This window comes from Miscanthus floridulus, chromosome 18, assembly GCF_019320115.1.
Source record: "Miscanthus floridulus cultivar M001 chromosome 18, ASM1932011v1, whole genome shotgun sequence".
Taxonomy (NCBI): Eukaryota; Viridiplantae; Streptophyta; class Magnoliopsida; order Poales; family Poaceae; genus Miscanthus; species Miscanthus floridulus.
The window spans coordinates 65300032-65316552 of record NC_089597.1 but is presented as its reverse complement, the minus strand read 5'-3'; positions in this window follow the sequence as shown (position 1 = coordinate 65316552).

The following is a 16521-nucleotide window of genomic DNA, read 5'->3' as shown; positions in this document are numbered from 1 at the left end:
AGAGAGCGAAATGAGAGCGCTGGGGTGGAGTGGGCGAGTGCTGGGGATGATGAAGGTGCACTATGGCTCAACGTGGCCTGGCTGCTTAGACCAGTGGTGACGCGCGGCTTCACTTCCACCATGCAACGGCCATGCTCTGTTGCCGGTCGGCCACTGGAGACCGAACGAGTTGGCCATCAGAGCCCCAAACCGAGCCTGACGACGCGATCTAACAGCGAGAAAACTCCTAATCCGTAGCTCCATAGTGCAAATAATCTAAACAGAACTCATAGCCCTAAGTACCAGCTACAAAACTCCTTTAGAAATCAAGGTATAATTTGCAATGGACAGAGAGTAAAATCAACTCAAAGTAGTGACCATCAAACTGCAAGTACGCAAGACTTAGAGAAAATTTCCTAAGTGCTGAATTCAATGAAATGCTGATTCTTGTGAGCAATTTTTAAGTATGTTAGGAGCTAAACTAGCCTATGACCCAAAAATAAGAGTTGTTCCTCTCATCAAATACTACAACTTTGCTTTAGTGACCACATACATGCAAAGTCTATATGACATAGTTCAAACTTGGTCAAACCTATTACATTCAAATGATGACTTGTACTTGAACTATGACTTAGTGACCAATTTAGCCCTAGCCATGAATACTAAAGTTGTTCATAATGACACTCTAAACATGTTTAAGCTATTTATAAGGTCACACAATCATTTCATACATTGGTTACACATAAAGCTTCCTAGTTCAACACACATAGCATCGCTTAAGTACTTGATTAGACAAAATGATCTTCATGAACATTGTTCCACTAGTCATCATAAGTGTAGCTAATATGTTTTAGTGACTAACATCAACCATTTATATGTATTCACTCATGATCATATGTATATATACAAGGAAACATAAAATAACAATCATGTTTCATGTGTTTCAATCACATGTTTCAATTGTAAAAGCTTAATATGAATGCTTGATGCTCATGCTCATGCAATGCAAGTCAATTTATGCAAGGCTAACACCTAGGGTGTTACAGCCCCTCCCCCTTATAAAAATCTCATCCCGAGATTTGGAAGACCTACCATTCTTGGAAAAAGGCGGGATAAACCTCTCATAAATAATCCTCTCGTTCCCACATAGCATCTTGTTCACTATGATTGTTCCACACCACCTTATAGAACTTAATGATCTTACTCCATGTTACTCTTTCCATCTCTTCTAACACTCGAATTGGCTTTTCTTCATAGGTCAAATCCGATTGAAGCTTTATGTTGGTGGGTGCAATAGCTTCTTCAGGTATACGAAGACATTTCTTCAACTGAGAAACATGGAAGACATCAAATATTGCACTCATCTCTAGTGGAAGTTGTAACTTATAAGCAACATTCCCTTTCCGTCCCATAATCTTATATGGCCCTACATATCTAGGCGCAAGCTTCTTGTTCATTCCAAATCTCTTCACCCCTTTCATGGGTGATACTTTCAAGTATACATAGTCACCCACTTCAAAAGTCAGTGGTCTTCTTCTTCTATCAGCATAACTCTTTTGTCTTGATTGAGCTGCCTTCATATGCTGTTGGATAATATGCACTTGCTCTTCAAATTCAGTTACAAAGTCAATACCAAAGTATCTCCTTTCACCGGGCTCAATCCAATTCAACGGAGTTCTACATTTTCTGCCGTACAAGGCTTCAAACGGAGCCATCTTGATGCTTGCTTGATAACTGTTGTTGTAGGAGAACTCAGCTAAAGGTAACCATTTCTCCCATGAACCCTTGGAAGATATAACATAAGCTCTCAGCAAATCTTCTAAGATCTGGTTCACTCGCTCAGTCTGTCCTGAAGTTTGTGGATGGTACGCCGAACTTCTGATCAATTTAGTTCCCAAAGCCTGGTGTAAGTGTTCCTAGAAATGAGCTATGAACTGTGGTCCTCTGTCTGAGATTATGGTCCTGGGTACTCCATGTAGCCTCATAATCTAAGAAACATATAGCTCAGCGTATTTCCCAACTATATACCTTGTGTTCACGGGTATAAAATGTGCTGACTTTGTGAGACGATCTACAATGGCCCATATGGAATCATGACCTTGCTGTGTCATTGGAAGGCCTATGATAAAGTCCATACTGATTTCTTCCCATTTCCAACCTGGAATAGACAATGGCTGAAGTAACCCAGTAGATTTCATATGAATAGCTTTTACTCTACTACAGTTATCGCACCTAGCGACATAGGCTGCGATCTCCTTCTTCATCTTAGTCCACCAAAAATGGGTTTTCAAATCTTGATACATCTTACTACTACCTAGATGGATAGACAATTTGGACGAATGAGCTTCCTCTAGAATTTGGTTTATAAGTTCACGGTCTTTCGGTACCACAAGTCGGTCCTCAAAGCATAGCACACCCCTTTCGTCCAATCTGAAATGCTTGGTTTCTTGCCCTTGCATCTTTCTCTTGATGTGACTTATACCTACATCTGTCTGCTGCAGCTCTATGATTTTACTCTCAAGTGAACAACTGATAGTGATATTGTGCAGTACAACAGGATGTAACAAATTGAATCCATCTTCCAATAATGCTTCCATAGTGTTACAATGAGCTTTCCAGCTAAGTGCATTGGCTACAACATTGGCTTTCCCCGGATGGTAGTGCACTTCCAAATTGTAGTCCTTAATTAGCTCTAGCCATCTTCGCTGTCTCATATTCAGCTCTAGTTGGGTAAAGATATACTTGAGACTTTTGTGGTCAGTATATATATGACATATATTGCCCAACAAATAATGTCTCCATATCATTAATGCATGAACAACCGCTGCAAGTTCTAAATCATGTGTGGGGTAGTTGACTTTATGTTTTCTCAACTACCGAGAAGCATATGCAATAACTCTTCCTTCTTGCATGAGCACACACCCCAAACCTATACCTGATGCATCACAAAATACATCGAAAGGCTTCTCAATGTCGGATTGTGCTAAAATAGGAGCTATAGTTAACAGAGTCCTGAGAGTGTGAAAAGCTGCTTCACATTCTGGTGTCCAATTGAACTTTTCATCTTTTTGAAGTAGCCTAGTCATGGGCTTAGCTATCTTTGAGAAATCTAGGATGAAACGACGATAATATCCTGCTAACCCTAGAAAACTCTGAACTTCATGAACCGAAGTCGGGGCCTTCCAATCCATGACCTCTTGTACTTTCAATGGGTCTACAGAGATTCCATCTCTTGATAAAATATGACCTAAGAAAGGTACTTTGCTCAACCAAAATTCACACTTGCTAAATTTTGCATATAGCTTATGCTCCCTCAATCTGGATAGAACAATCCTCAGATGCTCTTCATGATCTGCCTCATTTTCTGAATAAATCAATATATCATCGATAAACACGACCACAAACTTGTCAAGCTCGGGCATGAATACTGAATTCATCAGGTACATGAAGTAGGTAGGAGCATTCGTTAGTCCGAAAGACATAACCAAATACTCATATAAGCCGTACCAAGTGGAGAAAGCAGTTTTAGGTATATCCTCTGGCCTAATCTTTATCTGATGATAGCCTGATCTCAAGTCAATCTTGGAGAATACCTTTGCCTTTGCCAACTGATCGAACAAGATGTCGATGCGAGGCAACGGGTACTTGTTCTTGATGGTCACAACATTGAGTGGTCTGTAATCCACACATATTCTCAAGGACTTGTTCTTCTTATTTACAAACAATACTGGACATCCCCACGGAGATGAACTAGGTTGAATGAGACCCTTGTCCAACAGATCTTGTAACTGAATTTTAAGTTCTGCTAACTCATTTGGTGGCATCCTATAAGGTCTTCTTAAGATAGGTGTCGTACCTGGCACTAACTCAATCTTAAATTCTACATCCCTATCAGGTGGTAAACCTGGTAACTCCTCTAGAAATACATCTGGAAACTCACAAACCACGGGGATATCACAAAGGGTAGTGGTTTGGATAGCACAAGCTAAGTGTTGGAGTTCAAAATTTCGGGAGAGTGATACTAGAAAAGCATTTCCTCCCTTGGGTTCTCTCAACATAATAGTATGAGTGCTAGTGTCAATGAGAACACCATGATCCTTCATCCAATTCATGCCTAAGATTACACTTATGGATAACCCAGGCAATATTATCAAATCCGTTGTATACTCCCTCTCTAATATAGAGATGAGCACGTTTCTGACTATCTTATTTGTAGAAATAGTAGCCCCAGCTAAGCTTATATTATAACCACCCTTGCTTACTTCAATGATTTTTTGATCATGTCTAGATGCAAATGCTTGACTCATAAATGAACGAGAAGCTCCCAAATCAAATAAAATAATAGTGGGATGCTTGTTGACAAGAAACATACTAGCCGTGACAACTTCTCCAGCGGGCACTTCCTCAACAGCGGTATAGTGCACGTACCCCGGACGTGCCCTTGAGTTCGCCTACCTCTGATTGTTCTAATTCTGATTGCCATTCTTTTTAGATTGGGGGCATTCCTTGGCCCAATGACCCACTTGATTGCAGTTGTAGCAAGGTTGATTACTCCTAGGTCCGGTGGAGTTTCCCTGACCGCCATTTTCTTTAGGTAAGGCAATAGTGAATGCCTTACGGAACACTTTCTGAGGCCTGCCGTTCTGAGCTTTAGGGGGTGGAGGCCTAAACTTAGGTGTAGGTGGGTAGAATGGTGGCCTAGCTGTGATAGGAGCTCTGGACTGTGAAGATCCAGAGGCACCTACCTCAAATGCCCTCTTACGACCCTTAGCTATCGCATGCATGTTGTTATGGTTTTCTTGAGTTAAAGCATCACTAATAAACTCATTATAGGTGGTGCACTTGGAATTGGCCATGGTCTTCATTAGTTCTGTGCCAAGACCCCGCTTGAAGCTCTCTATCTTCTTCTCCTCGGTATCAACAAATCCTCGGTATCAACAAAACCTGGAGCATACCTGGACAGGTTATTGAACGCATGCATATATTTTGTCAGGGTCTTTGTCCCTTGGGTGAGCCTCATAAATTCAGCCACCTTCATGCGCATTAGGCCTAGGGGAATGTGATGTCCCCAAAAGGCCAATTTGAACTGCTCCCATGTTACTTGCGCATTAGCAGGTAGAGAGGACAAGAAATGTGTCCACCAGATCCCTGCTGGTCCCTACAACTAATGGGACACATACTCCGCCTTTAGGTGCTCGGTGACTCTTAGTAGACAAAACTTCTGCTCAATGGTGTTGAGCCACTCGTCTGCCTATAGCGGTTCCTCTGCCACCTTAAAGATAGGACGCTTTGTATCTAGAAATTCCTTGAAGGTACTGTGCTGATTAGGCTCGGGCCCTTGTTGCTGTGGGTGGCCACGAGCTGTGTTCTGCGCAATGAGGCATAGAGCTTCCTCCATTGTCCTTTGGCTCCCTAAGAATTGGGCAAAGAACTCCTGAGCAGACGGCGGTGGCGGTGGTGGTAAGTCACCATCGTTGCCATCGTGGTTGCTACTAGCTCCTACATGGGTGCGAGTCATCTGTGAGGTTGCAACAATAAGCGATTATTGGTTGATGTCAAGAGATTGCAGATGAATTTATAATCATGCCAAACTAAAATTACTGGAAACAATCTCAAATTCATACAATAAAAACAGAGGCATAATAATTCATTCTCGCAACATGACACCACCAATTTGATCACTTATCGGACTCATAACACGTTAACGTTCAAATCATGATCACTGATAAATGAACTGGAATTGCATTAGTGTTTAACCAAACGTGCGATAACATGCGAATACCAATATTACATGATAGTCCAATCACCAACGCCAATTTCAAACTACATGTCCATTCCGTAACTAGCGATGATACATCAAGCATTTCTACTAAGTACTAGGCAATCTAATCCTCATCATGATCACTATCGAGGTCAGAGATAGGATCATCTCCTTCCTCAGGATCCACTTCTTCCTCGTCCTCATCTTCATCTTCCTCCATATTAGGACCATCTTCTTCCCCATCAAGGATTGGGTTCAGCTGGTTGTTCAAATAATGCACCTCATGCTGAAGGTCCATTACTCAAAGCTGAGCTTGTGCAAGCTACTGACGTAAGCCCCTTTTAGCATGGTCCTATGCGTTACTCATGGCACGGTGCCTATCTCATTCAATCCTTACTGTAGCAGCATGATTTTCTGCTGCATCTTGCTGGCGTCTAGCGGTGGACACCTCAGCACGGGCGGCCTCCAACTGCTCCCACAGTCCTGCAAGCAATGCTTGATCATCAGCTCTTGCTTCTTGGGCTACTGCTCTCTGTTGATCCACTTGCTCCATTTGGGCATGGAGAGTGCCCAAAGCTGCATAGGCTTGGTCAGATTCCCGTTGGGCTTTACTTGCTGCTTTCTTATGTTGCGCACACACTTCTTGAGCTTATGTTGTGCGGCTTCAGCTCTCATGAGCTTATCCATGCAAGTGGTGTATGATTCCTGCCAGAAATCCCTGGTGTCCTGGCGTGTACAAAACATCTTCATCACCACAAACATGGCACTCATAGCAGGACTAGAGCTATTTGCCCGCTCATCCCGATCTCGGATCAATGCATTTTGGTTGCGTTGTTCCCATATTGCTGTGGACGGATCCACCCAAGGAAACATACCCATGACACTACTGGTAAGTGCATCCCCATGCTGCAGACAGATCCGACTCAAAACCTCAAAGGCCACTACTTGGGTAGCCTCCCAAGGAGTTTTCCCTTCCGATTCTGCCTTCCACTCCTGCCAGAAGGGTGCCTGTGTGCGGGCTAGTATAGTTAGCCGCACCTCATACCATGGCTGTCCCTCCAAGTACTCTTCATTCCAATGATAAAGGGGCGGTTCATGGTACCCCGCAAAGTGCAAAACTCTCCACAGTAGAGTAGGCGTTCCGAAAACCATCAGGAAATTCTCACATCCAACTGGTGCTGTCATCTGTACCATCAACATGTACAACTTTTTGTGAGATAAGGCCATAATGGATAAGAGTTACATAACCGAGTAAGAAATTTATAAGGGGAGGAACAATGTACTTATTTGAATGATAATTATCATGATGCATGCTCGTTCCGTATGTCCTCACAAACTTAGGAAAAATTATTCTAACAACATATACAGTGGCATACATACGTTCTCTCATATATAGCGTAACTAGTCGAGCTACATGTTTCGTTGTTAGTGTATCTGCATAAGAGTTTCATTTCAGCCCATCTCATGATTAAATATGCAAAATGTAAATCTAAATACTTCCATATATGTATACCCATACATATACTTCCGTATCAAAGCTACCCGACATCAGTTTATACCCACAATTAAATACGCACCACATACACATGCAAGCACACATACATAGTCGTACCAAAGCTAACTTTCCCCGACCGCACGCTCACATCTTGTGGTCATGCCACTCATCAACTTACCTTGGCGTAGAGGCATTTTGATCCATACATTACCATTCAAATGAATGGCATCCATACTATAGCACGCCATATGGACGACAAAAGTAACAACCCCCATGTTAGTACTTAAATAGCCACCTAATAGTCCTTAATTTAGGCATACGGAAAGTGATCACCGGCACACTTTAGATTTCAAATACCTATTTATATAGCTATTAGTTGCTAGAAAGGGTTTTGGAAAACAAAAACTTTTTGTTTTAAATACACATGTGACAATTAACATTGAACCTTGCTCTGATGCTAGCTGTCGCAGAACCGACCAATTTATAAGAGTACAAGTACAATGGCAGCCCGTAAGCGGTCGCACTGTCATACTTGAACCCATATAAATCTGGTAGTCCATCGAGTACCACAACGGGTCTCGATAAACGATTCACAACAACCAAGATCGTACATGATTCAACATACATGTCACATATTACATAAAGTTCACAGATACATTTCCATCATCAGAGTATGAAACAAAGTTATTACAAACCAAGTTTGATAGAAAAAGCGGAAGCAAATTAAGTTTGAAAGTAGCATTTGCCAACATAGTTTAATACAGTGCCAACATATGATCACAGTCCACAAAAGCATGTAGAGGGATTAATAAAGAAGCTTGCCCAAGGCTTACTCCTCATCCACAGCGGGATAGAAGCAACTCTTGCAACAACCATGATACACAGTGCCATCTGCAACAATGGGAAATAAAACCCTGAGTACGAGAAGGTACTTAGCTAGACTTACCCATCATAAACCAAAAATAAAATGACTCCAAGGATTATGCAGGGCTGTATAAGTGGAGGTAGCTCGACAAAATTTTGCATAAAAAGCGATTAACTTAGTTATACAATTATAATTCTGTTATCAAGTTAATTATGACTATCCATCTCTAAATTAGCAACTATCCTGTGCCAAACATGTGGTATATCATTTTAAGAGCATACAATAGTAACCATAGCAGGTATTGTAATTCCATGTTTATCCGAACCGTCATATTCCATAGTACAATTACTACGATGTTGGGAATAGCCTAGTTTCTCACTATCCGGAAGAGACGGCGATTCGAATCGATTTCAACCAGTTGGAAATTTATTCCTAACACAAACCTGGGTCTACCAGCCACGGTAGCCTTAGGTCACATTTGGTACAACTCAAGTACACATTTCGCGGGTTCGCCCAGCGCCGCACAATCAGGGACAACCAAATGCCAGGACGTTCAGGCCCAGCCTGCCCTTGGGCTTAGTCTGGCTCCCCGCACATCCTTACTACCATCCAGAGTGCGCACTCATACAGAGCAGGGCCTGACTTGAGTTGAGCTACTCGGCATCACGGTCGGAACGAGTTATCCGGCCAGCTAAGTGATAGGCATGCGTTTAATCTTGTCAGAAGCGCCAACAACGGTACGGTCCTTAATCGATACAGACGGAATCACATGAGTCAACCTACACATAGACTCCATTCGGCCTTGATTTACTTTTACCCCATGGTTCTTTTTCACGATAGCAAATATAGCCAACCATGCTTAGGTATTCACCTATATCTCGCAGGTGACAGGAAATCACCCGACTTCTACCGGTCTAAGCATGGCTAAGCATATATTCGATCCTGGACCTATACAGGGTTAAAGGTATATTTCTGGACAAGGAATTTATATGCATCAAGTGCTTCCAATCAACTCTTATAACCTAATGCATCAATCATAAAGGACTCAAGTAATATTTAGTAAAATACTGGGAGACTTAGGATGCTCCGGGGCTTGCCTTTCAAAAAGGAAGTGGGGCGGTGGTCAGGGCACTCCGGAAGCTCTTCTAGGGTCTGCTCCTCATCTTCGGGAGCTGCGTCTTGAGGAATCTCCTGCTGGTCCCCTTCCTCTCCTTTGTTGAATTCCAGCAATGTTATCTCCTTTGTCGATCCTATATGCATGAATATGGTATAAGATATTGCGAATGTTTACATGCTGACAAGTATAGTATAATGATACATGATGAATGGATTCTTGTAAGCATTCTTAACAGCGTGGTGTTAAAGTAATAACAAGTGCATCACATTTTACTGAGTATGTGCATATCTCTTCTTGATTATTCAATCAACTACTTCAACAATTCATTTACTATACCACAAAACAGCAGCGACTTGTCTTACTCATAACTGAAGTTATACTTATCCAAATGCTGTGATCTTGGACTTTCTGGAAAGCTTATAAAATTTTCTACAACTCTTATTTAATCACCAAAAGCTAATTCACAATCTATCTTAGCCAAAACAGACAAAGAATCCAGTGCTGTCTAGAATTTCCAGAGAGCAAGCATTTCGGAATACTAACTTTAAACAGCTATAACTTCTAAACCCTTTGTCCTATTGTCCTGAAATTTTGACACAAGATATATGAGGAAGTTTCCTACAACTTTGTTATTAACCATTTTTACAGCAAACATCATTCTCACTATGCAACATACCAAATCACAGAATCTGTCCGAAAACTCTTCTCACCCGAATTATAAAGCAACGATATTTCTATTGCATATAAACATTCTAAATTTGACCTCACCAATCATACCGCAGTACAAGGACATCAAATACACTCAATAAACATAATGGCCACACCCAAACTATTTATTTAAATGCCTTTATCAATTTACTAAGATACTTAGGTTAAATAATAAACATCTACCAAATGTACATCATAAATTCTTAGAAATTTATAGTGGCTTACTAATGTTACCAATAGACTACTATAAAAGTTTCATACCATTTGCACATGTATAACATCCTATGCAAAAATGACAAGCTAGCAAGGGTTATTTTAGTGGAAATGGAAAACCCTATAAAAAGGTGTCAAGCAATAGGTTATATATTTTTCCTAACTAGAGTATGTCAATACAAAACCCACAAAATTGGAATCACATTTTTATCATTTTTCTAGCTCAAGATATCTAATTTACCAAATGGTAAACATACAAAAAGCACTCATTTAACTATATTTAAATCACCATAAAAAATACCAGAAAAAGCACATTTCATATTTTCATAACATACTACACTTCCTAAGGATCACTACAAAATTTGGTTCACAAGATTTGGATCTCTACAACTCTACTTATCATTTTTCAAAGTTTGCATCAAATCTGAAAACAAATGAACTAGCTTTCTCCATCGAGTCACTGACAGCTGGAGCCCTCGGTTCAGTCGATCCCATACGGCAGAGATGGCAATACAGAGCGCGGCGTGGGACAACCAAAGTTCGCCGATGGTGACCCTCTCCGGTGACGGCGCTGACCCAACCATGATCCCCATGACCTTCCGCACCTATTGAGCTGACAAGCTGAACCTATTACCGGAGCTAAGCATGGCGGCGGCGTCAATGGCGGCACGGCAGAGCAGGACGACGGCGCTACACCTACGGTGACCGCGACGACTCGATCTAATGATTCTACGAGCTGTTACACACAACGGTGGTTCTAGAGCACCAACAGCTACGGCGAAAGGCGGTCGAAGGCGATGCAGCCACGATGACTTACCGGGCACGGTTAGTAAGCAATTATGGGCGTGGTGAGACTCTGGGATGACGGTGGAGTGGCTGCGGTGCTCGGCAGAGGTGGCATGGTACTCGGCGGAGGTGGTGCAGTGCTCGACAGAGGTGGCGCGGTGCTCGGCAAAGGTGGCGCGGTGCTCGGCGGAGGTGGCGTGGTGCTGCTGTAGTGGTGGTGCGGTGATGCGGTGGAGGTGGCACTGTGATGCTGTGGTAGTGGAGAAGCGACGTGACGCGGCGCAAGGCGAGCGGGGTGGCCGGCAATGGTGATGGCGGCACTGTCCGCTGCTGCGGCTGCTGCGGGTGGGCGAAGGAAGAGGCAGAGAGCGAAATGAGAGTGCGGGGGTGGAGTGGGTGAGTGCTGGGGATGATGAAGGCGCGCTGTGGCTCAACGTGGCTTGGCTGCTCAGACCAGCGGTGCGCGTGGCTTCACTTCCACCACACGGCGGCCATGCTCTATTGCCGGTCGGCCACTGAAGACCGAACAAGTTGGCCATTAGAGCCCTGAACCAAGCCTAATGACGCGACCTGACAGCGATAAAACTCCTAATACGTAGCTCCATAGTGCAAATAATCTAAATAGAACTCGTAGCCCTAAGTACCAGCTACAAAACTCCTTTAGAAATCAAGGTCTAATTTGCAATGGATAGAGAGTAAAATCAACTCAAAGTAGTGACCATCAAACTGCAAGTACGCAAGACTTAGAGAAAATTTCCTAAGTGCCGAATTCAATGAAATGCCAATTCTTGTGAGCAATTTTTAAGTATGTTAGGAGCTAAACTAGACTATGACCCAAAAATAAGAGTTGTTCCTCTCATCAAATACTACAACTATGTTAGGAGCTAAACTAGCCTATGACCCAAAAATAAGAGTTGTTCCTCTCATCAAATACTACAACTTTGCTTTAGTGACCACATACATGCAAAGTCTCTATGACATAGTTCAAACTTGGTCAAACCTATTACATTCAAATGATGACTTGTACTTGAACTATGACTTAGTGACCAATTTAGCCCTAGCCATGAATACTAAAATTGTTCATAATGACACTCTAAACATGTTTAAGCTATTTATAAGGTCACACAATCATTTCATACATTGGTTACACATAAAGCTTCCTAGTTCAACACACATAGCATCGCTTAAGTGCTTGATTAGACAAAATGATCTTCATGAACATTGTCCACTAGTCATCATAAGTGTAGCTAATATGTTTTAGTGACTAACATCAACCATTTATATGTATTCACTCATGATCATATGCATATATACAAGGAAACATAAAATAACAAGCATGTTTCATGTGTTTCAATCACATGTTTCAATTGTAAAAGCTTAATATGAATGCTTGATGCTCATGCTCATGCATGCAAGTCAATTTATGCAAGGCTAACACCTAGGGTGTTACAGCCGCATCCAAGGTGTCCTTGGAGGATGTGGCATGGCTGGGCGCAGCCATGATGTCATTAGTGGAGATGGTGTAGCCGGGGTCGTCGTCCATGCAGACGGCCGCACCCATGGTGGGGTGGACAGAGAAGGCCACGCTTGGGGCATCCTTGTCGGGCGCGATGGCGGGACAGGCTTCTTCGTCTGTGTCACCTGTCCCCTCTATTGTTGGGGGCCCATCTCGAAGGAGTTGTCACCACGAGAGGGATCGAGGCTTCCTGGGGTCAGCGCTAAGGCGTCCTAGCCTCTGGTCTGGGTCAGTGGTGACCCACATGCCTAGGGAGGACCCCAGATCCGATGGGCTGACCGTTGGAACCCGAGCGCGATGCTCTTTGCCCTCGACAACACCGCATAGGAGAGGGAGTGGGGGTGCATTGACTCAGGGGTTGGGATCATGGTCAATGCCCTGTCCTCCATGCTAAACTCACTATAGAACGTTGTCACTTTGGTCAGCCAGGTATGTCATGTCCGTGTCTTCGACCTTTGTGTCTCTCCTTTGTGCCTCTTAACTCATGTCCTCTTCGCAATCTCTCATGGACCACATCCAGGACAAGTGGTGGCATGAGGAACTAGAAGCATAGCTCACTACTGCCCTTCAGGAGGTGGCTGAGCTTGCCCCCATCCGCTAGGAGTTGGCTGATCTTCAGATCAAGGAAGCGGAGGCTCGCGTTGATGCCCAAGAGGCTAGGGAGAAGCTTGTGTCCCTGCTTGAGAGGACACATGTGGACAAGGCAGAGGTCGAGCGGCTATGGAAGGGGTGGGATGACCTACTCCAAACCGTAGAGGGGTTCCTCATGGAGCACGACCTGGCTCGTCAGGAGTGTGTCAACGCCCAGTAATGAATCTACCTCCTGGAGGGCGAGCCCTGATAAGAAAAGGACCTAAATGCTGTGGCAGAAGCAGTGACCTCCAGACTCGCCACGAAGGTCAATCAGTGTCGGGAGCAGATCCAAAACCTAGAGGCCGAGGTGACCCAATGGCATGACAAGGCGCGCAAGCTCTAGGCAAACATGGACGATAATCCTCTGGTTTGCCTTGTTGTCCTTTTCCCTAGAACCTATGGTGAGTCCTTTGACATGGTTGTCATGTGACTTGGACAGGACTTGATGGTAGGCTCACGGTGAAGGTGACGAACAGCCATAGCCTAGAGAAGGAGCTCAGCAAGGTGAAGGCCACCCTCCTAAAGGAGAGCAGAGAGCATGATGCCCTGCAAGTCACCGTCTAGCTGGTCTACAGCGACCTTGAGCTGGCCCTGATGCAGGAGACGAACTCACTCACAGTTCACGCCATCCAGATCACCGATCGGGTGCATGACATTGTGAGGGGCGCGCTCTGCTTTGGTGTCAATCGGTCGTTCGCTATCACTCGCTCTCAATATGAGAACATCGATCTAGCGACGATGAGCTAAGGCTTCACGCTTAGCTACTTCGATGTCAAGCTAGAGGACATCGAGAAGGAGGTGCCCCTCTGGCACATGACTTATCTACCAAGATAGAGGATGAGATCATCGCCCTAAAAAATTAGTTAGTTAGATAAACAAAGTGGTGGTCTTGTAATAAATGAACAAGTTTTAGTTCTTTTGTTTTGGTCAAACAAACTTTTGGGTACCTTTTTCTTTTTGTGTTATAAAAAAGTTATGACATTCTAACCCTTTTCTGTTGTTAAGGATACAAAGCATAAGACACGGGCGAAAGAACCCTGATCATGCTGGTGAGCAAGAACATTGTAGCCGCTGGGGCATAGGTTCCTTGTAGTCCGACCAACTTTACTCAGTGTTCATTTCCATAGCTCTCGCTTTTAGATCTTAATGTGAGAAGGGGTCAGGCACAGTGATTATTTCTGAATAGGTATGCTCTTATTAGCCCCCAAGTGAGGCCAGGCCCTGTGCCATTACTAGGGTCGGGTGTCACTAAGGATCGAGGACGAGATAGCGAAAAAGAAAGCATTTTTGTATTTCAGAAACATTGTTCTTAATTTTCATGGGTACATGCATATGCTAAGCGTAAGAAGGACATAGCTGCTCGATGTTCCATGCGTTGATGAAGACCTTGCTATCGATGGTCTTGAGCTTATCGGTGCTAGGTCGGAGCACTTCTACGATGACGTATGGTCCCTCCCATGGCAGAGATAGCTTGTGATGGTTTTTGTTGCTCTAGATGAGGCAAAGTACCAAGTCCTTGATGTTGAAGGCCTGACCCCGCACCTAATGGCTATGGTACTAGCACAACACCTGCTGGTACTTAGCTAAGCGGAGGAGGGCAATGTCATGCGCCTCATCGAGCTAATCCATGGCATCCTCGAGGGACGCCTCGGCTCCCTGCTCATTGTACACCTTGACACTCGGCGCTCCATAGTCGAGGATGGTCGGGAGGATAGCCTTGGAACCATAGACCATGAAGAAGGGTGTGTAGCTAGTGGCCTAGCTGGGGGTCATCCTAAGGCTCTAGAGCACCGTGGGGGGCTCTGAGACCCATCATCCGCCAAACTTGTTCAACTAGTTGAAGATCCTAGGCTTGAGGCCTTGTAGGACCATGCTGTTCGCATGATCAACTAGCCTATTTGTGCGGGGGTGCGCCACGACGGCCCAATCGATGTGGATGTGGTATTCATCATAGAATGCGGATGTGGATGCCATTGTCTATGATAATGGATTTTAGGACTCCAAAGCGATGGATGATGTCAAGGAAGAACAACATGGCTTGCTCGGACTTGATCACAGAGATCGACCGAGCCTCTATCCACTTTGTAAACTTGTCTACGACGACAAGCAAGTGCGTATAGCCCTCGAGCTCTCTCTTGAGAGGTCCAACCATATCGAGCCCCCAGACTATGAATGTCCATGTGATGGGGATCATTTGGAGTGCTTGGTCCAGTAGGTGGGTCTACCAAGCATAGTATTGACACCCTTTGTAGGTGCGCACAATCTGTTTAGCGTCAGCTACTATGGTCGGCCAGTAGAAGCCCTGTCGAAACACATTTCTGACCAGGGTCCTAGGTGCGGCATGGTGCCCATAGACCCCACCGTGGATATCTCTCAGCAACTGCTTCCCTTGTTCGATGGGGTTACAGCGCTGTAGGATTCCAGTGTGGCTTCACTTGTAGAGCTCCTCCTCAATAACAATCAAGGACTTGGTGCGATGCGTGAGCCGTTGAGCCTCCATTTTGTCCATCGATAGCACCACATGGAGGAGGTAATCGAGGTAAGGCATCCTCCAGTTAGCAAGAGGATCAGGCTCTACCACTAGGTCTGCATCAAGCTCCATGACCTTGAGGTCAGGGGAAGCTGAGTGTTGGTCAGCCCCTTAGCTCGGGATCAACAACCTATCACTAGTTTGTTCTAGCTCCTCATAGTGGACCAAGCTCTTGTACTGGTCGCTGGCGAAAATGCCCATTGGCACCAGCTATCGGCCGGATGCCATCTTTGCCAGCGCATCGGCAGCTTTGTTGATCTACCTCGGGATGTGACTGAGCTCGAGACCATCGAACTTGTCCTCCAGCTGGTGGACCTCTTGGCAATACGCAACCATCTTGGCGTTGTGGCAGCTTGACTCCTTCATTACTTGGTCGATGTCTAGCTAGGAGTCACCCCGAATGTTGAGCCATTGGATGCCCAGCTCAACAGCGATGCTAGGACATTAATGAGTTCCTCATATTTGGCCACATTGTTGGAAGCAGAGAAGTGGATGCAGACCATGTACTTCATGCGCACTTCGAGGGGTGAAACAAAGACCAGCCCCATGCCGGCCCCCTTCTTCATCAACGACCCATCGAAGTACATCGTCTAGTACTCCTGGTTGACGGCCGCTGGTGGTATTTGGATCTCGGTCCATTCTACCATGAAGTCAGACAGGACTTGGGACTTGATGGTCATCCGAGGGGTGTATGAAATACCCTAACCATCAACTCGAGTGCCCACTTCGCAATCCTTCCTGTGGCATCCTGATTTTGGACAACCTCGTTGAGGGGGAAGGACATCATGACCATCATCGGATGTGACTCGAAGTAATAACGTAACTTCCTCTTAGCGATAAGGACGATGTATAGGAGTTTCTAGATTTGGGGGTAGCGAGTCTTGGAATCGGGCAAGATCTCGCCAATGAAGTACATGG